Here is a 22,633-nt window from a genome sequence, read left to right as displayed (position 1 = left end):
TTCCATATGTTTTTGTTAGCTGCATGTGGAACATAACTCCACCAGTCCTACCGATAATATCATTTACGAAGATTATACCTTTTTTAAACATTTTGTAAAAAAGTTTTTTTAAATCAATTAGTATATGAGTTTAACCACAATATTTGTTGCATTATTTGTTCTGTCTTTTCTGGAGGATTAAATTGAAATTGCAACCAACTTTTTATGGCTTGTTTTAGAAATAGTGATATTTGGGAGATTATTTCCTTTTCAAATAACTTAGTGAGAGGTTGTAATCTGAATAAAGGGAAAAAGGCCATTCTTGAACATTGGGTGAGACAATCTTACTAATTTGCTAGAGAACCAGTTCGGATTTAAGTATAACTTTTGTATGACTGAAGCTTTTAGTGATAGGTCCAGTTCCTGGACCTGGTGTCAGTCCCTGATGGCAAGGCAGACACCATCGTTTCCGCCATCCCAAGGAGGTGCTGCACATCAAAAACTTACCAGCAGAGAGATTGTACGGCCTGGGCACTGATGGGGCTGCAGTGATGACTGGTATGGACACAACACAAAGTGTTAGAATGAACCATTTTTTTTACAGGATGTCTTGTGATACAAATTATTTTCCTCATCTTCAAAATAGGACAACATAGTGGTGTGGCAAAACAGCTAAAGGATGCCTTCCGGTGGATGGTGTCTGTGGCTTGTGCTGCCCACCGCCTTGCTCTAGCCTGTAAATATGCATCAGCTGAGGTCCCCTATATGGACACTTTTAAGGAGCACCTGCAGCAGCTCCATAGTTACTTTTCCAAAAGCAGTAACAAGACAGAATTCTTGAAAGCTGCTTCAGCGATCCTGGGCCTTCAGTACTTAAAAGTGAAGGTGAGATTATGCATCACATTTCTTCACTTGGCTACTCTGGTCTGATCTTGTTTACTTACTGCATCTACCCTCAAAATAAATGTATTTTGCAGGAAGTACAGGATGTTCGCTGGCTGTCCCAGCACCTGGCCGTGGATAATCTTCAGTGAAACCTCAGCGCAGTGTTGGCTGCATTGGCAGAGGAGCTGGAGGTGAACCGGTGCCCAACTGCTAAGGGCCGCTACACTTTCTGTGCCATGTACAGGTAGGCCTACATGTATTAGATTATAGTGGGACTCCAAATTAAAGAATGTACTATGTTGCTATTACTGCTTTCAGTGTCTCAAAACTATTTGAGTGGTCCACAATGTGGATTTCTTAACCTGTTTTGTATTGTCAAATGATCTATCATTGTGGAGTGACAGACTTTTTTTCTGTGATGGATTGTTATTACTGAAAAAAAACTGCTGTGTCTAGGAAGTTGACTTCTTGCTGATGAATTGTGTATTTAACCTTAATGGATGATTGTTGAGAATGTTTAGGAAATCTGTAAATAGTTGAATGTCGTGAGGCCAGGCTTCTATTATATCGTCTAAGAATCGGTAATAAAAGGTGGGTTGGTATGGACACTTGGCCAGTGCCTCTCTCCCATTCAGCCTCTCTCCCATTCAGCCATGTGTATATTTGCGTATGCAGGTGCACATTTTTTACCCATAGCTGTTCCCGCCACCTGTAGGTAATAGTGATCGTTGAATAAAAAGTTATTGCTAGTAAGGCTGATTTCTAATAGTTGTAGTAATTCTTTGTCCGGTCTAGTGTTAACTGTATATCTCTTGAAAATGTTTCTAACTGCTTGTATTCCTGTTGCTGTATTTATATTAGTGTATAGGCCATCAATATCTATTGTTAATATGTGGGTTTGGGAGGGAACAACTATTGGTCCAATCCTCTCCATGAAGTGATGTGTCCATAAGATAACTGGGGTGCTTAGTGGAGAGGGGGTTGATATAATAGTCAATGTATTCTGAGATGTTGTAGGACTCACTGTTGCAGTCAGAAACAATTGGTCTTCCGAGGGGGAACATCAAAGGGAACTATCCAGGTGTCTTGGTTCTTTGTGTATTTTCGGGAGTAGGTGAAACAGTCTAGGTCGTGGGGTGTCTGGTACAAAGAGAAAGTTCCGTTGTTTAGCAGTGATATGTTTTTCATAGAGGGTTTGAATGATTTGCCTTAATTGTATTTGTGTCTGTAGTTGTATACGGTTGTCTATTGGTTGATAGTGTTTAGTGTTGGATAATTGTCTGTTTGCTTCGTATGTGTATTGGTGTTTATCTATTATAACTATTTTTGATCCTTTGTCTGCTGGTTTCGGTATTTTTTGTGGGTTGTTTTTAAGTTGTTTTATGGCCTCTCTTTCTATGTGGGTGAGATTGTCTTTTGTGTCTGTCTGGGGTTGGTCATTGTGGAGAGTATTTTTGTCTGTTCTGATTAGCCGCTTAATCCTCCCATCCACCTGGGACAACTTTGGTTCCCAGGTGGATGGGAGGGTAAACGGCAAGTGATTGTCATTAGTCTCATAGTCGAAATAGTCTAAAAGTCTTAGTCGTCTGTGGTACTTGTGGGTGTCCCTTTGAAGTTCCTCCCAATCGATTCTGTTGGGGCGGGGAATGAAATAAAAACCATTTTCCAGGAATCGGATCTGTATTGCTGTTGGCTGAAAAGTTTTGGATAAATTCATGATGTTTGATAAACCAGGTGTAGTTCTGCCCTCTGCTGGGGGATCTGAGGTAGTGGCTGTGGCAGCAACAGTGAGGGAAGAGGGAAAGAGTTGTGAAAATATGCTGTTGGTGTGGCTATGATTGTCCAAGCTGTGGATTGAAGTAAATGTAATGCTGGCACCAGTTATTGAATATCAGTCTTGCTGTGGTTGTTGTCCAGTGTATCAGATCTGGAGACGTATGGAATTGGAGGGCTGGGAATTGTGTGGTGATGTATCCATTCATGATTTTCAGGTTGCGTTTCTGCACTGGGGTGAGGAACTGAATGGTTAAGGATAGGGATATAAATAATAGCATTTGGAAAAGTGTTTTTTGCTTCTTTATACATGTCTGCCAGCTGTTTGAGGGAGGTCTGGTAGGGATCATGGTACTTGTTGGTTATACCCACCTAGAGAAACACCTGGCAGGTGTCTTTTTCAGAACCTTGGCAAAATGATAAAAAGTTGCACCTGGGTAGCTGTCGATTTGTATGTTTGGGTTATTGAATGGGGGTATTCTGTTGAGGTTGGAATCTCCTAGTATCAGTGTGGATGCTGTGCCTATGAAGTTCCTGTCTGCCACTTTGTATTTGGGTCTTGCTTTATGGTATGTAGGTGTTTGGTGTGTCAGTGTGGGTGCAGACCGAGGCTGGGGTTGGGGCTGGTACAATTGGAACTGTGTTTGGGGTGGATGTGCTGAGGTACCAGTTGTTTCGGGGTCCCGGTCCGGCAAGGGCATGGTGTTTTCAGGGACGGGCTCAGATTGTTTTTTTTTTACTGGGTTTTCCCATAGTTTTTCCCAAAGTTCGTCATGTGCCCTATTAGCTGCCCTGTCCGTGACTGGACCTCTGAACTGGTGCCTCCTGTTGGTGAAAGAGAGAAGAGGAGTGAGATGCTTTCCATGTTAGTACTGCTACATTGCTGTGCCTCTTTCGTGTGTTTGCTGGTAGGGGAGAGTGGGAGGATGTTGTTGCTGTTGGTTGGCTGCAGTATCTGTGATGTACCATGACGGGTATGTTAATATTGTTTGAGGACCGAGTGGGTACTGAGGTTGGGGCAGTGGGTAGAGGGGTCGGCTGTGCTCTTTCATTAATAGTGGCAGTGGTGTCAGTGGTGTCAAATGCTCTTGGGCGTGGTCCAATTGAAAGTGAGCGTTTGTATGGCATTTCCCATTTGGGTCGAGAAGAGGGCTTGGGTAGGGGAGGGTACTCATCAATTGGTGGTAGGTAGGGGGCTGGGGCGATAGCCGGTTTAGCAATTACCATTCTGGTTGTTGCTATTTTCAAATGGGCTGTGGGAAATGGCAAGTGGGGTTCTGTACTGTGGTGAGAAGGGGTGTTCTAAAGGCGCTTGACTATTGCTTGTGGCTGGGGAGGGATTGAGAGTTGCCTCTACTGTAGTGATGGTGGTCAATGTGAGGTTATGTGCGTAACGTTTCTCTGCCCAGCCCACAGCTATTTTAAGTTCCAGAGAGATGAAGGTGTTTTGTGGTTGTGTGAGTGATTTGGATGATGTTGTTGTAGTGTATTTGTTATATCTGCATGTTATTGTTCATCCATTGGTTAGTGTTTGCTGCTACCAGGTCTGTGGTTTGATCTGTAGGTGAGGAGGGTTTGATGAAGGTGGTGAAATGTTTCACCTGTCTCATCATTCCAACAGGGAACATTTGGGTTAAGATGGCCTTCTCGATTATTGCTCTGTGGTGTATTGCTTGAATTACCTTAAAGTACACCTTGGTCATCTGTCTGGTCGCATCATCGAGAGGTTGGTTGAGTTGGGGCTGTCGGTGGATAGGCCATGGTGGGATTGTGTTGGTACGGGGTTGTTGGACTCTATAGGATAAGCGTTGTGTTGTTCCATGGGGGAAGGGCTGTGGTGTTCTGTTTGTGTGTGAACGTGTCACTATGTTCATCAGGGGCTGCATGATGAATTATACAGGGTGTGGTCCTAAAACTATAGCAAAAGGTGTTATCAATAGGCAAAATGACAAGACAGTTTGTCCCCCCCACATTGGTATGAACTATATTTAAAAACAGGATGTGAATCTTCCCAACAGCACAAGGCCTTGATATTTGTAGGCTGGTTGCTAATAGGGTTGGAATGGTGTTGCCTGGTGGATGAAGTCCTTATAAAACAGGTTCTTCTGGCAGTTAAAATGTCATTGACGTTATATCACCAAACCCCTGAACCCTTCACCTCCTGTTGTTCAAACGTAACTTTTAATAAATAATTTAAAGTCAAGTTCAATAAAGAAAACCAAAACCAAGGTGAGGCCCACTGTGTCGTCCCGTTTTAAAATCCTTCTGACGTTTCACAGTGATACTGCTTCTTCAGAGGAAATACTACCTATTGAGGACACCCTAGTGCTTTTAAAAGAGAGTAGTTGGGATAGGGGAGGAGAAACTCTCCAATTGCTCTTATTTGGGGGGAGGGCCTAGCTGTTGCCCTTGCTGTTGATTGGCTGGCCGTGTTATACCTTAGCCTATCGACCTTCTAGTAGATCAGCCTATCCAAACTATTGGTTCATTTGAATTTTTATGTAAATGTTCTAATTTTCTTGTCCTAAGAGTGTATCTGTAAAATCTAGGTCTTTCCCTCTTTGGCCCTAACTGTCCCTACCTCCCCCTATTTTCTGTTTTACGTTGCCCTTCACTATCCCTGTTCTCACCCTCTCCTGTCCCTATCCTATATAAATGTTCATGTTTTCTGTGTTGTGTAGTTCATTTCTCTGTCCCTCTGTTCATTTTATTGCTTGGCTGTATTCTGGGTGAAGTGGGTTCCCTGTGGCACAATGAGACAAAGACAGACAGAAAGGAAGGGTTGTTGCCAAGGTCACTGGTCTAGTAAATCTCCCAGTGAACACAAAAGTGGTGGACCAGTAGACAGCGAGAGACTAGCACCTAAAAATAAAACTGAAACTGTCTAAAATGTTGGAACGGCAACCCAGATATGACACAGGCTAGGGTTAGGTTTTATATTGGGTAGGGTTAAAATAAACTGTTTTGTTTTTTTAGGTGCACAGGCCTATTCCTATCTGCGGAATAGGCCAATCGCAGTACCCTTAAAAGTTTCTGAAGACTCCAGTGGCAACCTGTGAAGCTCTGGTGAACTCCATGCCCAAGAGGGTTAAGGCAGTGCTGGAAAATGATGGTGGCCACACAAAATATTGACACTTTGGGCCCAATTTGGACATTTTCACTTAGGGGTGTACTCACTTTTGTTGCCAGCGATTTAGACATTAATGGCTGTGTGTTGTGTTATTTTGAGGGGACAGCAAATTTACACTGTTATACAAGCTGTACACTCACTACTTTACATTGTAGCAAAGTGTTATTTCTTCAGTGTGAGGGGTGTACTCACTTTTGTGAGATATATATATATATATATTCACCATTGATATAGATGGCTTATACACCAATATCAACACAGTTTTAGGGATAGAGGCAGTTAGAACACTTTTCAATAGGTTTCCAGATAGGGATAGACCGGACAACGACATATTAGAGATCAGCCTGACGAGCAATGACTTCATGTTTAATGATAGGCACTACTTACAGGTGGAGGGAACAGCTATGGGTAAGAAATTTACACCTGCATATGCGAACATTTACATGGCTGAATGGGAGAGAGAGGTACTGGCAAAGTGCCCGTTCCAACCCACCTTCTATTTTAGACGACATCATAGGAGCTTGGCCCCATGACATCACACGTTTCATAGATTTCATTAATATTCTCAATAATCACCACGCATCAATTCAAGTTAAATACACAATAGATCCAATGGAAGTACATTTCTTGGATACAACAGCCTTCTTCAACCAAAACAATGCAACACAGAAAACATTCCTCACCAAAGTATACTTTAAACCTACAGATACACATGCTCTACTCCATAAACACAGCTACCATCCAAAACACACTTTCAAAAGGTATAGCAAAATTACAATTAATTTGCTTATATAGAATCTCCTCCCGTCAACAGGACTTGGACCATGCCATCTCAACCTTATTTCATGTCCTTAGAGGGCGATGTTACTCCAAGATGTTTTTAAGAACAATCAAGAACAGCACGTTGGCGGCTCTCCCTCCCATTCAGCCAACACAAGCATACAACACAAACCTATCCAATTCTGTCTGAACCCAACCCTACCCAACCCTGGCTTATCACCTTACCCAACCCTGTCCCATACCCCAACCAAGGTTCGCATCCCGCTCGCACTCCCACCCCCAATCCTAACCTTAACCCTTACCCTAACCAGGGTTCGCATCCCTCTCCCAACCCTAACCCTAACCCTAACCAGGGTTCATATCCCGCTCCCACTCCCAACCCTAAACACACTTGTATCCTTCTCCTAACGCGCTAACCCTTACCCCAACCAGGGTTGGTATCCTGCTCCCACCACCGACCCCTAACCCCTAACCCCAACCCTCCCACAGATGGGGACACTGACACCCTTCTAAACAACAGCTGGCCCCTATCCCCTTCATCTTTCTCCTCATCATCCCATCAGCACAAAATACTAATCCCCTTGGTATCAACATTTTCACATAGAGTCAGACCCCTACATCAAGCAATAAAACACAACTTCTCCAGGTTCACCCACCCCTTCAACCTTACAGAATAATTTCAGCATTCAGGAATAACAAAAATCTCAAATATTTACTCACCCAGGCAAAGTTCAGGAACATACCACCACAACCCCCACTACAGACAGAGAAAATGAATTGCCAATCCCCACAGCAACACCTCTGCCCCGATCACAGACAACCTTTCCCTCAGCACCTCCAATGTTATCTATATTGTCACCTGTACACTATGAAATAAACATTATAAATCAGTCAAACAAAACCTACAATAGAAACCCAGTTGAAACAACATCTGTACAACATCAAACGAGCACAATTACATACAGTACTGGTTAATCACTTTCAAGATCACCCCATCACCAATCACAGTGTATCGGGTCTGCAGGCGGGTCCGGGGACAGCAGAACACATTTGGATAAGAGTTTTAAAAACCATTACACCAGAGGGTTTAAATGAAAAACATACTCCATACTCACATTTGAAATGTTTGGGTGGCCTACCCTTAGTGATGGAGGAAGAATGGAAGAATCCAATAGTGGATGTTATCGGTGTGCTCCTGCACTTGAATTGTTTGTTGATTTTTGTAGTCCTTTTGGTTTTAAAAGTATCTGAATCCCCTGTTAAAAAAAGGGTGTCCAAAAAGTCATCAAAAATTGTTTACAAATATACAAATAAAAAGCGCTGCCTGACGTTTCGCCTTACTAGGCTTCATCAGAGGTAACAAGACAATGGGCAAAACAGGAACTTTAAAAAGGGTTTCAGAGGGGCTGACCTCCAGTGGCAATCACTGTTAATTGGTCCTTGGCTTTTTTCCCTCCAAAACATTCTGCATCTAAAAGGTCCCCAAATAGATGCAAGTTCAATAGATGCAAGTTCCCTCTATAGGTAGGGGAGACTTATAATACATTAAAATGTGTAATCTTCTCATAAGTTCCTATTGCTCATAATTAGATCTACATTTTTAACCAGAATACATAATGGTGATAATAGCCAACCAGGCACAGGCTAGGTTAGGTAGGGGACACATCCTTAACCCCAAGTGGGTGTTAAGTGTGCACGGGCACAGGGGCTATATATATCCTCCTTTATGTTTAAATGAAATCCCAAAAAAATATATACAAAAATAAAAAATACAGGAGAGACAAGGACAAGACAAGACATTACAATAGAATCCCAAAAACGGGAAGGGAAGGGATTACGTTTTAGGCACCAGTGTCTCTGAGGTTAGGTTTAGGCACCGGTGTCTCGGAGGTTAGGGTTGGGGTTAGGGTTAAGGTTAGGGTTAGGGTTTAGGGTTAGGTAGAGAACTTTAGGGTTCAGGTTAGGTTTTAGGCACCGGTGTCACTGAGGTTAGGTTTAGGCACCGGTGTCACTGAGGTTAGGGTTAGGGTGAGGGGCAGGGGAATATTCTCTAGTTTAGGAACAATGTCACTGAGGTTAGGGTTAGGTCAAAAGTTGAGGGGAATATTCTGTCTTTGGCTGTGTTAACCAACTGGCTACCGGAACCTGTTTCTATCTCACTGTGGGGGAAGCAACAAAAAGGGAGAAAACCACTATTTCAATAAATATTTAAATAAATATAGAAAAATATATGTGCTTATAAAAAGTGGGGGAGGAAAAACAAGGGGTGCAGAATTTATATCCTCCCTACATGCAAAAGGACCAAATAAAGTAAGTAAATATATTCCTGTAAACCATATACACCACGTCAAACCAAACCAATAAATAAATAAATACAATAATTTCATAGCCAGTGTTTTCTAACCCTCTTTTATTTCATAAACCCACAGGTGATTTCTGCTGTCACTCCTAGATGTCCACATAAGATGGCGTTTTAAACAACAGGTAAGTGGAGACAGCTGGTAGAGCACGGCGCTTGTAACGCCAAGGTAGTGGGTTCGATCCCCGGGACCACCCATACACAAAAATGTATGCACGCACGACTGTAAGTCGCTTTGGATAAAAGCGTCTGCTAAATGGCATATTATTATTATATTATTTATTAGTTTTAGGAATAGGCACAATTGAGGTTAGACTTTTATTGTGAAATTCCCTTTTTCTAATTTAGGATACGTTTTCCTTTTGAAGGCAAGTGAAGCCCCAGCTAAAACAAGAATACAATGATTGTGAAGGAGTATATTCATGTTGATCTACACTGCAACCTGCCGCCAAAAAGGACTCCCCGTCAAGGTATGACAAAAAATATATAGACTGCAGGAAATGCACCAATTATGTACAATTAATTATGTACAATTAAAATAAATATACAATAAGTGCTTTTCATGCATAAAAAAAGGGGGCGGGGGTAACATGCAAAAGTGCCATGTTGGTCCTACCAGACGTCAATAAATATTTTCTTTGTAAAATAGAAGAAATAGAAAACCACACAATTTTCAAATTCATTTATTGGTACATTCCCGCAGTCAATACATCTCTCCCCCTTATGTATATCTCTTAAGCCTTAGAGGGAGCTCCATCTGCCGTCTCCGAAACCGGACGCTAGATGGAGGTAAGGTGCTAGGTGGTTTAGAATTTCTAATTTAAGCCCATTGGATCAATATTTTTAATAACCTTAATCCAACGTCTTTCTGCCCTCTGTCGTTGCAGTTTTGACCAGTTTTTATTAGTCTCTAAACCGGAAATTGTGACATTATCCACAGTGTGTCCCTGAAAGTGGGTATATAGCACTGTGGTTCTGTACCATTTTACTCTTGTTGCCAATGGTTTAGTTTCTCCCTCAAGCATAAAAAACACTTGTGTATCTAAAAACTCTAGTTTCTCCTCCTGTATATTGTGTGTGATGGTAATTGCTGGATGGTGTGTATTTAAAACATCCAAAAATTCCTCAAACTCTAAAATGGAGTGCCCCCATATGCCAAAGATGTCATCAAGATATCTGCAATAGAGCAGTGGTAAGGTCTTACATTTAATAAATGCTGTTTCCTCCCAAAAGCACATGTACAGGTTTGCAAAAGCTGGTGCAAATGTTTTACCCATTGCTGTTCCATGAATTTGGAGGTAATACTTATCATTAAATTCAAAATCATTCCTGGTCAGACTTAGCTCCAATAAATCCAAAATAGCCCTATCTGGACGTTTAGGGTCAGGGAATCTATTAACAGCATTTATGACTGCCGGTAGGCCCAGAGCCGTCTCAATGTTAGTATACAGTGAATTGATAAAAAGGCCTCTATCTGTACTTTCAAGCCTTTCAGCTTATTCACAAAGTCATACAGTGGGGAAAAAAAGTATTTAGTCAGCCACCAATTGTGCAAGTTCTCCCACTTAAAAAGATGAGAGAGGCCTGTAATTTTCATCATAGGTACACGTCAACTATGACAGACAAAATGAGAAAAAAATATCCAGAAAATCACATTGTAGGATTTTTAATGAATTTATTAGCAAATTATGGTGGAAAATAAGTATTTGGTCAATAACAAAAGTTTCTCAATACTTTGTTATATACCCTTTGTTGGCAATGACACAGGTCAAACGTTTTCTGTAAGTCTTCACAAGGTTTTCACACACTGTTGCTGGTATTTTGGCCCATTCCTCCATGCAGATCTCCTCTAGAGCAGTGATGTTTTGGGGCTGTCGCTGGGCAACACAGACTTTCAACTCCCTCCAAAGATTTTCTATGGGGTTGAGATCTGGAGACTGGCTAGGCCACTCCAGGACCTTGAAATGCTTCTTACGAAGCCACTCCTTCGTTGCCCGGGCGGTGTGTTTGGGATCATTGTCATGCTAAAAGACCCAGCCACGTTTCATCTTCAATGCCCTTGCTGATGGAAGGAGGTTTTCACTCAAAATCTCACGATACATGGCCCCATTCATTCTTTCCTTTACACGGATCAGTCGTCCTGGTCCCTTTGCAGAAAAAACAGCCCCAAAGCATGATGTTTCCACCCCCATGCTTCACAGTAGGTATGGTGTTCTTTGGATGCAACTCAGCATTATTTGTCCTCCAAACACGACGAGTTGAGTTTTTACCAAAAAGTTATATTTTAGTTTCATCTGACCATATGACATTCTCCCAATCCTCTTCTGGATCATCCAAATGCACTCTAGCAAACTTCAGACGGGCCTGGACATGTACTGACTTAAGCAGGGGGACACGTCTGGCACTGCAGGATTTGAGTCCCTGGTGTCGTAGTGTGTTACTGATGGTAGGCTTTGTTACTTTGGTCCCAGCTCTCTGCAGGCCATTCACTAGGTCCCCCCGTGTGGTTCTGGGATTTTTGCTCACCGTTCTTGTGATCATTTTGACCCCACGGGGTGAGATCTTGCCCCCAGATCGAGGGGAGATTATCAGTGGTCTTGTACGTCTTCCATTTCCTAATAATTGCTCCCACAGTTGATTTCTTCAAACCAAGCTGCTTACCTATTGCAGATTCAGTCTTCCCAGCCTGGTGCAGGTCTACAATTTTGTTTCTGGTGTCCTTTGACAGCTCTTTGGTCTTGGCCATAGTGGAGTTTGGAGTGTGACTGTTTGAGGTTGTGGACAGGTGTCTTTTATACTGATAACAAGTTCAAACAGGTGCCGTTAATACAGGTAACGAGTGGAGGACAGAGGAGCCTCTTAAAGAAGAAGTTACAGGTCTGTGAGAGCCAGAAATCTTGCTTGTTTATAGGTGACCAAATACTTATTTTCCACCATAATTTGCTAATAAATTCATTAAAAATCCTACAATGTGATTTTCTTGATTTTTTTTTTTCTCAATTTGTCTGTCATAGTTGACGTGTACCTATGATGAAAATTACAGGCCTCTCTCATCTTTTTAAGTGGGAGAACTTGCACAATTGGTGGCTGACTAAATACTTTTTTTCCCCACTGTATGTATCTTTCACATAACTAGCGTGTTTCTGGGAGAGAGGATTAATATAATAATCTATATATTCTGCAACCCGAAATGACTCTGAGCCACAGTCACTCACAATAGGACGGCCGCATGGAACCTGGAAAGGAACAGTCCACTTCTCTGGAGCTTTGTGAATCTTAGGAAGCAAATAAAATTGTCTGGGTCTAGGTGAATCTGGTACCAACAGGTAAGACATTTGTTTCACCGTAATATTTTTTTTTTTTCATACAACTCTACCACTATATCACGGATCATACCCTGTGTCTCAGATTGAATAGTGTGAGGTAGCGGGACATAATGTTTCTCAATACTTAGCTGTCTATTTGCCTCCACAAGATATTGTACCTTATCCATGATGACAATTTGTGACCCCTTATCAGCTGGTTTTATTATGATACTCTGATTTGTTACTATAATTCTTAATAGCATTTAATTGTTGTTGAGTAAGGTTAAAATTAACTGCTGGTTTGGGCCTAAACTTCGCAAAAGAATCCAAGTCCCTCCATATGAGAGTCTGTATAGAATGTGAGACGGGATCCTAAATTAGAGTCTTAAGTGGAAGGGTTTGTAAAAGGCACATGGGGAAAGTTTGGTTTTGTTCAGTCTATTTATGAGAGACTGCTGATCTCTTTCCAGCCTATCTGAAAAATGTCTTAGTGGGACATAGAGTATTGCACTTGGAAACCTGTTCTCACACACCTTCAGCAACTGATGCAGCTGTTTCCAGGTGGTGCTAGATGTCTGTCTCAAGAGGCAGTTGTTTAAGCCTGCAGACAGAATCACCTTCTCTATGGCAGGGTTTGGTTCTAGCTTCTCCAAAACGCCTTTCAGATGATAGAAGGTGGCCCCTGGAAAGCTATCCACCTGCACACGAGCATCACAAAAGGCAGGGGTGCGTGACAGATTTGAATCTCCTATCACCACAATAGGTTTACCAATGTCAATCACCCAGTCCTTAATCTTTCTCCCTGTGTTAGTGGTAGAGTTGTATAAAAAAAAACGTTATTACGGTTAAACAAATGTCTTACCTGTTGGGACCAGATTCACCTAGATCCAGACAATTTTATTTGCTTCCTAAGATTCACAAAGCTCCAGAGAAGTGGACTGTTCCTTTCCAGGTTCCATGCGGGTGTCCTATTGTGAGTGACTGTGGCTCAGAGTCATATCGGATTGCAGAATATATAGATTATTATATTAATCCTCTCTCCCAGAAACACGCTAGTTATGTGAAAGATACATATTACTTTGTGAATAAGCTGAAAGGCTTGAAAGTACCGATAGAGGCCTTTTTATTTTTCTATAGACATCAATTCACTGTATACTAACATTGAGACGGCTCTGGGCCTACCGGCAGTCATAAATGCTGTTAATAGATTCCCTGACCCTAAACGTCCAGATAGGGCTATTTTGGATTTATTGGAGCTAAGTCTGACCAGGAATGATTTTGAATTTAATGATAAGTATTACCTCCAAATTCATGGAACAGCAATGGGTAAAACATTTGCACCAGCTTTTGCAAACCTGTACATGTGCTTTTGGGAGGAAACAGCATTTATTAAATGTAAGACCTTACCACTGCTCTATGGCAGATATCTTGATGACATCTTTGGCATATGGGGGCACTCCATTTTAGAGTTTGAGGAATTTTTGGATGTTTTAAATACACACCATCCAGCAATTACCATCACACACAATATACAGGAGGAGAAACTAGAGTTTTTAGATACACAAGTGTTTTTTATGCTTGAGGGAGAAACTAAATCACTGGCAACAAGAGTTTTCTTTAAAGAAACAGACAGACATTTGTCAATCTCTTTATTATACCCTTCATCATTTTCGAATATCTGTTTCACCTCAGTTTATATTTCCCTCAGAAAATACATATAGGGGGTTGTGCTCTTTTGCACAAATCTAGTTTCCACCCAAAACATACATATAGGGGGTTGATAAAATTCCAACTTATACGTTTCAATAGGATCTGTACCTTGTCAGAAGACGTGGAGAAGGCCACAGCAACGCTCTTTAGAGCTCTAGGGCCGCGGGGCTACTCCAAACTCTTTTGCACAAATCTAGTTTCCACCCAAAACATACATATAGGGGGTTGATAAAATTCCAACTTATACGTTTCAATAGGATCTGTACCTTGTCAGAAGACGTGGAGAAGGCCACAGCAACGCTCTTTAGAGCTCTAGGGCCGCGGGGCTACTCCAAACGTTTTCTGAGGGAAATATAAACTGAGGTGAAACAGATATTCGAAAATGATGAAGGGTATAATAAAGAGATTGACAACCGTACTATCATACCTTTTGTGGCAACATATTCCCAGAGCTTGGTGGGACTCTGCTCCAAAGCTTAAATCCCACTTCCAACAGGCTCAGCAGGCCAATGGGGCGTTAGAGAAATTCAGAGTGATATCAGCATATAGGAGAAATAAAAACCTTAAAGACATACTGGTTCACTCTAGTCTCACACAAAAGAAAAAACCACTGGGTAATGACAAATATCTTTTAAAACTCAAATATCTTAAAAACACCTTTTCAGGGTTGGGGGCTCCAATATGGCATAACATGGGGTTGGAATGGCCAATGTGGTCTATGGGATTAGGTGCAGTATGTGTCGGAAGATATATATCAGTGAAACCAAAAATTCCTTAGGTGATAGACTTAAACAGCACTTATATCACATTGGTAAAATGGACAGAACCACAGTGCTATATACCCACTTTCAGAGACACACTGTGGATAATGTCACAATTTTCGGTTTAGAGACTAATAAAAACTGGTCAAAACTGCAACGACAGAGGGCAGAAAGACATTGGATTAAGGTTATTAAGAATATTGATCCAATGGGCTTAAATGAGAAATTCTAAACCACCTAGCACCTTACCTCCATCTAGCGTCCGGTTTCGGAGACGGCAGCTGGAGCTCCCTCTAAGGCTTAAGAGATATACATAAGGGGGAGAGATGTATTGACTGCGGGAATGTACCAATAAATGAATTTGAAAATTGTGTGGTTTTCTATTTCTTCTATGTTACAAAGAAAATATTTATTGACGTCTGGTAGGACCAGCATGGCACTTTTGCATGTTACCCCCCCTTTTTTTTATGCATGAAAAGCACTTATTGTATATTTATTTTAATTGTACTTTATTAATTGTACATAATTGGTGCATTTCCTGCAGTCTATATATTTTTTGTCATACCTTGACAGGGAGTCCTTTTTGGAGGCAGGTTGCAATCATTGTATTCTTGTTTTAGCTGGGGCTTCACTTGCCTTCAAAAGGAAAACTTATCCTAAATTAGAAATCAAGGGAATTTCACAATAAAAGTCTAACCTCAATTGTGCCTGTTCCTAAAACTAATAAAAGTCTCCACTTACCTGTTGTTTAAAAGCCATCTTATGTGGACATCTAGGAGTGACAGCAGAAATCACCTGTGGGTTTATGAAATAAAAGAGGGTTAGAAAACACTGGCTATGAAATTATTGTATTTATTTATTTATTGGTTTGGTTTGACGTGGTGTATATGGTTTACAGGAATATATTTACTTACTTTATTTGGTCCTTTTGCATTTAGGGAGGATATAAATTCTGCACCCCTTGTTTTTCCTCCCCCCCTTTTTATAAGCACTTATATATTTTTCTATATTTATTTAAATATTTATTGAGATAGTGGTTTTCTCCCTTTTTGTTGCTTCCCCCACAGTGAGATAGAAACAGGTTCCGGTAGCCAGTTGGTTAACACAGCCCAAGACAGAATATTCCCCTCCAACTTTTGACCTAACCCTAACCCCAGTGACATTGTTCCTAAACTAGAGAATATTCCCCTGCCCCTCACCTTAACCCTAACCCCAACCTCAGTGACACCAGTGCCTAAACCTAACCTCAGTGACACCGGTGCCTAAAACCTAACCTTAAGCCTAAAGTCCTCTACCTAACCCTAAACCCTAACCCTAACCTCAGTGACACCGGTGCCTAAAACCTAACCTTAACCCTAAAGTCCTCCACCTAACCTTAAACCCTAAACCCTAACCCTAACCTTAACCCTAACCCTGACCCTAAACCTAACCCTAACCCTAACCTCAGAGACACCGGTGCCTAAACCTTAATTCCTTCCCTTCCCGTTTTTGGGATCCTACTGTAATGTCTTGTCTTGTCCTTGTCTCTCCTGTATTTAAATTTTTTAAATATGTTTTCTGGGGATTTCATTTAAACATAAAGGAGGATATATATAGCTCCTGTGCCCGTGCACACTTAACACCCACTTGGAGTTAAGAATTTGTCCCCTCCCTAACCTTAACACTAACAACAGTGATCCTAGACAAGCATCAATACACATATGAGGCAAACAGACAGTTATCCAACACCAAGTACTATGTACCAATAGAAGACAGCATACAACCACAGACTCAGACTAAGCTACGCAGAATCATACAAACACTTTATGATAAACGGTACATCAATAAGAAACAACCAGACTTTCTATTTGGACCAGACACCCCACGACCCAGACTGTTTTACCTACTTTGTAAAATTCACAAAGAACCAGGCACCTGGACAATTCCCCATGAAGTTCCTCCTGGCAGGCCCATCGTATCAGACTCTAATAGTGAACCGTACAACATAGCTCAATATATTGACCATCATATCAACCCTCTCTCCACTAGACACCCCAGTAACCCTCTCTCCACTAGACACCCCAGCTACCTCAGAGACACTTACCACTTTCTTGAGAAGATTAAACCCATAGTTGTTCCCTCCCAAACATACATATTCACTATAGACATTGATAGTTTAAATACCAACATAAATACAGCAACAGGAATACAGACGGTTAGAAATCTACTCCAAGCACACCCAGATAGGAATAGACCAGACAATGAACTAATACAATTATTAGAAATTTAGTCTCACACACAACGACTTTATATTCAATGATAGGCACTACTTACAGGTGGAGGGAACGGCTATGGGGAAGAAATTTGTCCCTGCATATGCAAACATCTACATGGCTGAATGGGAGAGAGAGGCATTGGCAAAGTGCCCACATCAACCCACATTTTATTACAGATTTCTAGACGACATCATAGGAGCCTGGCCTCATGACATCCAACTATTCACTGAATTCATCAGCATTCTCAACAGTCATCACCCGTCCATTAAGGTTAAATACACAATAGATCCATGTGAAGTACATTTCTTGGATACTACAGTCTTCTTTAATCAGATAAACCAATCCCAAAAACATTACTCACTAAAGTTTATTTCAAACCAACAGATACACATGCTCTACTCCATAAACAGAGTTATCATCCCAAACATACATTTAAAAGCATCGTCAAATCACAAATTATACGGTTCCATAGGATATCCTCCTGTAAACAGGATCTGGACAAAGCAATTCAAACTCTATTTCATGCACTTAGACAAAGAGGCTACTCCAAACGATATCTCAGAACCATAAAAAGCAGTACCTTGGCGGCCCTCTCTTTCATTCAGCTAACACACCCACAAAACACAAGTCTGTCAATCACTCTTTCTGACCACAACTTTCATTACAGAGGTTCTGGAGGCACTACCAAATCCCCCCCCTTCTACTGACCTTAACCCTGACCCTAACCTTAACCCTTACCCTAACCTGGGTTCGTATCCTGTTCCCACCCCTAACCCTACTCCTAACCCTGACCCTAACCTTAACCCTTACCCTAACCCGGGTTCGTATCCTGTTCCAACCCTACTCCTAACCCTAACCCCAAACTTAACCCTTACCCTAACCCGGGTTCGAATCCTGCTCCTGACCCTAACCTTAACCCTTACCCTAACCCGGGTTCGTATCCTGCTCCCGCCCCTGACCCTAACCTTAACCCTTACTCTAACCCGGGTTTGTATCCTGTTCCAACCCCTACCCCCAACCCTACTCCTAACCCTAACCCCAAACTTAACCCTTACCCTAACCCGGGTTCGTATCCTGCTCCCGCCCCTGACCCTAACCTTAACCCTTACCCTAACCCGGGTTCGTATCCTGCTCCCGCCCCTGACCCTAACCTTAACCCTTACCCTAACCCGGGTTCGTATCCTGTTCCAACCCCTACCCCCAACCCTAACCCTAACCCCAAACTTAACCCTTACCCTAACCCGGGTTTGTATCCTGCTCCCGCCCCTGACCCTAACCTTAACCCTTACCCTAACCCGGGTTCGTATCCTGATTCCACCCCTAACCCTACTCCTAACCTTAACCCCACCAAACCCCCCCCCCCTCTCTGAATCACAACCTTCTCTCCTCCTCTGATTCCTCTTCCAATCAGCAGACAATCCTTATCCCCTTAGTCACTACATTCTCACATAGGATCAGACCGCTACATCAGGCATTCAAACATCATTTTCTCATTACCCAACAGGCATACACACCCTTCCAGCCATATAGAATAATCTCAGCATTCAGAAGGAATAAGAGTCTCAAAGACGTCCTAATCAAAGCCAAATACAGCACTAAGCCCCCACAACCACCCAAACCTCACACGGCCCACTTCAGACCAAGAAAATTCATTTCAAATCCACATAGCAAGACCTCCACTCCAGTTTTAGACTCTATCTCACTCAACACTCCAAATGTCATTCATATAATTACCTGTACATTATGCAAAAAACACTACATCGGGGAAACTCAGTATACAATAGAAACTAGACTTAAACAACATCTATACAACATCAAACGGGCCCATCTACACACAGAACTAGTGACTCATTTCCAGGATCACCCCATCACTTACCTCAATATATCCGGCTTACAGTCGTGTTCTGGGTGGACCAGTGGGCGGCGAAAAGCAGTGGAACGTGGGTGGATAAGAGATCTACAAACGATTACACCCACCGGTCTGAATGAGCGTTTTTAACCAGTTAGATAGGATCAATTGAAAGGGATAGCACTTGTTTACAGGGATCTCAAGGAGGTGAAAGGAGGATGCACTATTCAAACAAAAAATACAAAAAATAAAGTTTCAGTGGTTGTCTAATATTTAATATTTGCATGCTCATCTGAAATAGTTTTATTCCTTCTTTTTTATGTATTTGAATTTGTTTTGACATTTTAGCACTTTATCTCCTAGCACTTTGTCTTCTAACGCTTATATATGTGTCTATAATTGTGTTTGTATATGTATTATTAAAGCATCTATCCCCTGATCCCTTGTATATTTTAATATCCCAGTCCCTTCATGGTCCTAGATAACCACTCAGACTATCATTTTAGAAATAATAATAACCTACTTACTTTTGGTGAGGTTATTAGGGGGTAATCTAGATCATTTTAACAGTGGAATGGTTTATAGCATTATATTGGAGGGGCACACAACAATAGGCCTGCGCACCACAAGACAAAACCAGTCTCTCTTTAAGCCTACCCTAATTCAAAACCTAACCCTAACCCTGGTGGTACTGTTCCTGACACTAACCCCAACTCTAACCTTAACCCTAACCCTAACCTTAACCCCACCCTGAACCCTAACCTTCTCCCTCCTAACCTTAACACAGGTGGCATTGTTCCTGACACTAACACGAACCTTAACTCTAACCCTAACCACAACCCTAACCCTCAGACTTTCCCTAGAAACCCCACTCCCACCTTGGTTACAGGGCCTGAACTTAAGTGGTTACCAATAATCAGCACCTATTCACACACAAACCAACGCATACACTCAAGATGAAAAACCGCATTTTCTAATACACAACATGTCTTCCCCCCACTAAAACCATTCCGACCCATCTCAGCATACAGGAGGAATCCTAATCTGAAGGACCTCTTAGTTCATGCAACATTTTCGAACAGGCCCTCTCCCCCAGTACCCATGGAAAGTCACTACTACAGACAACTGACAAACATACACAACCCACACGCACACACTTTTAGCCCAATCAAACAACTGATGAACATAAACAGTACTAACATTGTTTATGCAATCACTTGTGCATTATGCCAAAAAATCTATGTGGGGGAAACTGGATCTACAATTTTAACACGTCTTAAACAACATCTATATACAATCACTAATAATAAACTGTCCACACATCTAGTTATACACTTCCAAACACACCCGATTATACACCTGAACATCACTAGGTTAGAAACTGTCTCCACCTGGACCATAGCCCAGAGAAAGGCCGCAGAATCCAAGAGGATAGCCACCCTTAGATCTCTGGCTCCACTTGGATTGAATGGCAAAATGTAAGTGTAGGTAAACTATTCATACATCTTACATTTTCACACACAAACCCAGAATGGAAATAATAACAGAGATCACAATAGGCCAGTGCAATGCAAGGTGAAAAACCTCAAAAAACAGAATTGATCATTAACCTAGCCAGTGCCATTGTGCTCTCTTCTATTTGGTATCTACCTCGAATTATGCAAATACTTGTATTTCCCATTATGCTAAATTCACCAACTGCATTGTAACCCTAACCCTCTACCAAACCCTAACCCTAACCTTAACCCTGACCCTAACCCTAACCTCAGAGACACCGGTGCCTAAACCTAACCTCAGTGGCACATTGCCTAAAACTTAAACCTAAAATTTTTTTTAAAACCTTCTCGTTTTTGGGATCCTACTGTAATGTCTTGTCTTGTCCTTGTCTCTCCTGTTTTTTATTTATTTTTTATTTTATTAAAACATAAAGGAGGATATACAGTGTGTAAAACAATTATTTAGTCAGCCACCAATTGTGAAAGTTCTCCCACTTAAAAAGATGAGAGAGGCCTGTAATTTTCATCATAGGTACACGTCAACTATGACAGACAAAATGAGAAAAAAAATTCTAGAACATCACATTGTAGGATTTTTTATGAATTTATTTGCAAATTATGGTGGAAAATAAGTATTTGGTCACCTACAAACAAGCAAGAATTCTGGCTCTCACAGACCTGTAACTTCTTCTTTAAGAGGCTCCTCTGTCCTCCACTCGTTACCTGTATTAATGGCACCTGTTTGAACTTGTTATCAGTATAAAAGACACCTGTCCACAACCTCAAACAGTCACACTCCAAACTCCACTATGGCCAAGACCAAAGAGCTGTCAAAGGACACCAGAAACAAAATTGTAGACCTGCACCAGGCTGGGAAGACTGAAACTGCAATAGGTAAGCAGCTTGGTTTGAAGAAATCAACTGTGGGAGCAATTATTAGGAAATGGAAGACATACAAGACCATTGATAATCTCCCTCAATCTGGGGCTCCACGCAAGATCTTACCCCGTGGGGTCAAAATGATCACAAGAACGGTGAGCAAAAATCCCAGAACCACACGGGGGGACCTAGTGAATGCCCTGCAGAGAGCTGGGACCAAAATAACAAAGCCTACCATCAGTAACACACTACGCCGCCAGGGACTCAAATCCTGCAGTGCCAGATGTGTCCCCCTGCTTAAGCCAGTACATGTCCAGGCCTGTCTGAAGTTTGCTAGAGTGCATTTGGATGATCCAGAAGAGGATTGGGAGAATGTCATATGGTCAGATGAAACCAAAATAGAACTTTTTGGTAAAAACTCAACTCGTCGTGTTTGGAGGACAAAGAATGCTGAGTTGCATCCAAAGAACACCATACCTACTGTGAAGCATGGGGGTGGAAACATCATGCTTTGGGGCTGTATCGTGAGATTTTGAGTGAAAACCTCCTTCCATCAGCAAGGGCATTGAAGATTAAACGTGGCTGGGTCTTTCAGCATGACAATGATCCCAAACACACCGCCCGGGCAACGAAGGAGTGGCTTCGTAAGAAGCATTTCAAGGTTCTGGAGTGGCCTAGCCAGTCTCCAGATCTCAACCCCATAGAAAATCTTTGGAGGGAGTTGAAAGTCCGTGTTGCCCAGCGACAGCCCCAAAACATCACTGCTCTAGAGGAGATCTGCATGGAGGAATGGGCCAAAATACCAGCAACAGTGTGTGAAAACCTTGTGAAGACTTACAGAAAACGTTTGACCTGTGTCATTGCCAACAAAGGGTATATAACAAAGTATTGAGAAACTTTTGTTATTGACCAAATACTTATTTTCCACCATAATTTGCAAATAAATTCATAAAAAATCCTACAATGTGATTTTCTGGATTTTTTTTCCTCATTTTGTCTGTCATAGTTGACGTGTACCTTTGATGAAAATTACAGGCCTCTCCCATCTTTTTAAGTGGGAGAACTTGCACAATTGGTGGCTGACTAAATACTTTTTCCCCCCCACTGTATATAGCTCCTGTGCCCGTGCACACTTAACACCCACTTGGGGTTAAGAATTTGTCCCCTACCTAACCCCTATACCCTCACCCCTAAACCCTCATACAGTACATTTTAGTCATTTAGCAGACGCTCTTATCCAGAGCGACTTACAGTTAGTGCATACATACTTTTTTCATACTGGCCCCCCGTGGGAAAGAACCCACAACCCTGGTGTTGCAAACGCCATGCTCTACCAACTGAGCTCCCTCCCTGCCGGCCATTCCCTCCCCTACCCTAGGCCAATTGTGCGCCGCCCCATGGGTCTCCCGGTCGCGGCCGGCTACGACAGAGCCTGGATTCGAACCAGGATCTCTAGTGGCACAGCTAGCACT

At 41.9% G+C, this 22,633-nt stretch overlaps 1 long non-coding RNA gene across 1 annotated transcript in view; it reads left to right on the top strand.

Annotated features, from left to right (window-relative positions):
• LOC121560397 overlaps positions 1-7,875 on the top strand; it is a 10,059-nt gene extending 2,184 nt beyond the window's left edge. The window contains exons 2-5 of the long non-coding RNA XR_005998965.2: positions 381-537; positions 626-864; positions 957-1,108; positions 6,582-7,875. This is a non-coding gene — a long non-coding RNA (uncharacterized LOC121560397). The remainder of the gene's footprint in view (positions 1-380; positions 538-625; positions 865-956; positions 1,109-6,581) is intronic.
• The last annotated feature ends 14,758 nt before the right edge of the window (positions 7,876-22,633 follow it).

The sequence above is a fragment of the Coregonus clupeaformis genome, unplaced genomic scaffold, assembly GCF_020615455.1.
Source record: "Coregonus clupeaformis isolate EN_2021a unplaced genomic scaffold, ASM2061545v1 scaf0484, whole genome shotgun sequence".
Classification (NCBI taxonomy): Eukaryota; Metazoa; Chordata; class Actinopteri; order Salmoniformes; family Salmonidae; genus Coregonus; species Coregonus clupeaformis.
This window is presented reverse-complemented; position numbering and strand designations above follow the sequence as displayed.